The 2,909-nt window shown below is 34.9% G+C and overlaps 1 pseudogene; it reads left to right on the top strand.

Moving 5' to 3' along the window:
• Positions 1-661: 661 nt before the first annotated feature.
• On the top strand, positions 662-1,441 carry LOC148019094 (uncharacterized; annotated as a pseudogene).
• Positions 1,442-2,909: the final 1,468 nt, after the last annotated feature.

Here is a 2,909-nt window from a genome sequence, read left to right as displayed (position 1 = left end):
AAGAGTGGCATACAGTACCAAAAGTACATTATGGGTACCAAAGTGAATGTGTAGTACCTAATTTGGTACTTTTTTGTATTTCATTGGTTCTATAAAGTACCAAACTTGGTACTACAACAAATTTGGTGCTTCACTGTTCCATGTATAGTACCCAAGCATGTTCACCAAATATGAAGCTAAAATGAATAGTAGGACTAACATTCAATATCACAAGTACATTTGTTGATACCAAATTGTATGCATGATAGTGAATTTGGTGCTTTTCTGTATTGCACTTGTTCTATATAGTACCAAAATTGATACTGCAATAGATTTGATTCCCTACCTTGAATTGGAATTGGAATTCTATAATACCAAACTGGTACTCTATCCTAGTTTGGTACTCTATACTAGTTTGGTAAGAACAGTACCAAAATATGGTACTTTGTAAACAATACGAGATTTAACAGTACCAAATTTTGGTACTGTTACGAATTCATGGATTTTTATAAAAATATTTGGAATTTTTTATTGTAAAAGTTTAAGATCTGGCTTGGTCTATTTTTGTGTGATAGGTTAAGGTCTACAAAAGATTCAAGAGCACTTATCATATAGTGATGCTATCACTTAGAACCTTTCACATAGAAAACCATCCTTTGTTCAAAAGTTGAAAGAGTGGTATATGTGCCACTATGTATGTCATGTCCAAATAATATATTTCAAAGAGACTTTCAATCAAATGTGCTAAAAAAAGTTTGGGCATCATGGAAAAGGTCATCTATGTGCATGCTCCATTTGTTGTGCAAGGAGTGGCTCATGTAGTGTTCTACAAACCATGCAATATGTCAACACATGAGTATTTTGTGGAAATCCATATTGTGCCCAAAACCTATTGACAGTCAATATCATACAAAGGAATGCTTGGTTGGAAAGTGCCCCGAATGTGATGTAAGCAAGTTGTCATTTTGCCCAGATGAGATTGCAACAAATAGTAGTGAGGTGACTATGAAGGTCTTTAAGGATGCGGAAATTGGACAAGTTAATGATAATAAAAGTGAGAAGAAGAGAAAGGTTCTAGTTGTGGAAAGACTGCAAAGTGCTACTTGTATTCATCTATTTTCAAATCATCTCAAAAGTTTCATCAAGCATAACTTTGTCTTTAGGTGGCAAGCCCAATAGATCTAAGATTTATTGCTTAAGTTTCAGAGTGATGCTGTCATGTGTATCATTGATTTTGCAGAGAATTATTCATTAAAATGCAAAAAGACATTCAATACATGCATTAGCGTGGTCAACCTACTTAACCATATTGGTGCACATCTCTTATGTGAGAAACTTAGTAGGTGCTATTGAGAAGACACTACATTTTTACATATCATATGACAAGCTCCATAACACATTTGTTCAGCATTATTCTATGCTTCATGACAACTGGCTAAAACAACAAGGGCATCGTCTATGATATCATTGGATATGGTCATATGGTGTTGCTTCTCAATTTAAGGCACACAATCCTTTTTATTTCATGGTAAAGTACTATCTAGCTTACAGGCTTGCACATGATGCACAACATCTCCACCTCAAGACATGGAAAAGGAGAGCATGATGGTGCAAGTGTTGTCATAAAGAGAATTGATGAGCTAAAACTAGATGGTTGGCCTATGAAGTGTGTAGTTGATGTTGTTAATTTTCTTAATGCAACATTTTAGTCCATAAGAGAAATACATAGGTCTAGTACTCAAAGAGTTTTCTAGTTGGTTTCAAAGAAAGATGTGAGCACAATCTACTGTGGGACTATTGACACATTACAGGCTCCTACTCACTCTATTGTGTTGATGGATACTCAATGAACAACCCATGTGTTATGTGCTTCCAAATGCTCTTATGCTTTTGTGATCCATGTGTGAATGGGTAGTGGAGGAGATGTAAGAATAGATAACATGTAGAAGAATGAAAATATGTCTCCATTGTGCCATTGACAAAGACAATAGAAGCAGATAGCAACTGTGATGAAGAGGATGTGGAGGACAACATAGATATGTTTGCCATGACAACGAGTCAATATCATAACATGGCAATTTATGAGGGAGAACTTGAAGTGTTCTACTCCATGTTGTCCACCAAGGACACCTTTGTAGTCAAGGCAACCAAGCCCAACCAAGACTTCTACCTTCTAAAATGCACAAAAATAATGCATCAAACAACAAGAGCACAAAAAGACCTTTGGCATAACAAAATTTTTAGAGCTTGAAAATTAGCTGAGGGCATGTACAATGGCCAAGGTTGAAGGCAAAGTTGATACATTTACCATATTGGATCACACCCCTTTGGTGATGATCTACTCCCATCTTATTAGAACCATACGCTTCCCTATAGAGGCTATCTGTGGAATCCATAACCAATTTATATTATCCAATGAGTTATATGAGAACATATACAAAAATATGCCATATGATAATGGAAGTGACCAAGATGCAAGCATAACAGCCTTGACCCCATCTACCATACTTACAAGTGGCCAAATCTGTACTTCTCCCAAACAAAATCTTACTTTGCAAACTTTTTGTATTTAATTCTTTTTTTGGCTTCCTCTTTCAAGTAAGACCACTTTGTTAATATTGTTTACTAGAATACCCAATTTGATACAAATAATAATCCTAAAATAAATTTTTGTACAAAACAGTAATCCTAAACCATAATACTAAATTTAGGTCCAGTACCAGATCTGATACATAACAAAGTTCCCAAACCACAATACAAAATTTGGAATTGAATTCGGTACATCATAGTATCAAGTTGGACATATTATGTACATTACCACAACCAAATTTGGTATACCATAGTACTAAAGTGGACAAAAGTATAGATGTCCAACATACTAGTTACCATTTATACACGTTGATTTATACAATGCCAAATTTGATACAAAA

The sequence above is a fragment of the Lygodium microphyllum genome, chromosome 20, assembly GCF_053477565.2.
Source record: "Lygodium microphyllum isolate KBCC chromosome 20, Lygodium_microphyllum_v1.1.10, whole genome shotgun sequence".
Classification (NCBI taxonomy): Eukaryota; Viridiplantae; Streptophyta; class Polypodiopsida; order Schizaeales; family Lygodiaceae; genus Lygodium; species Lygodium microphyllum.
This window is presented reverse-complemented; position numbering and strand designations above follow the sequence as displayed.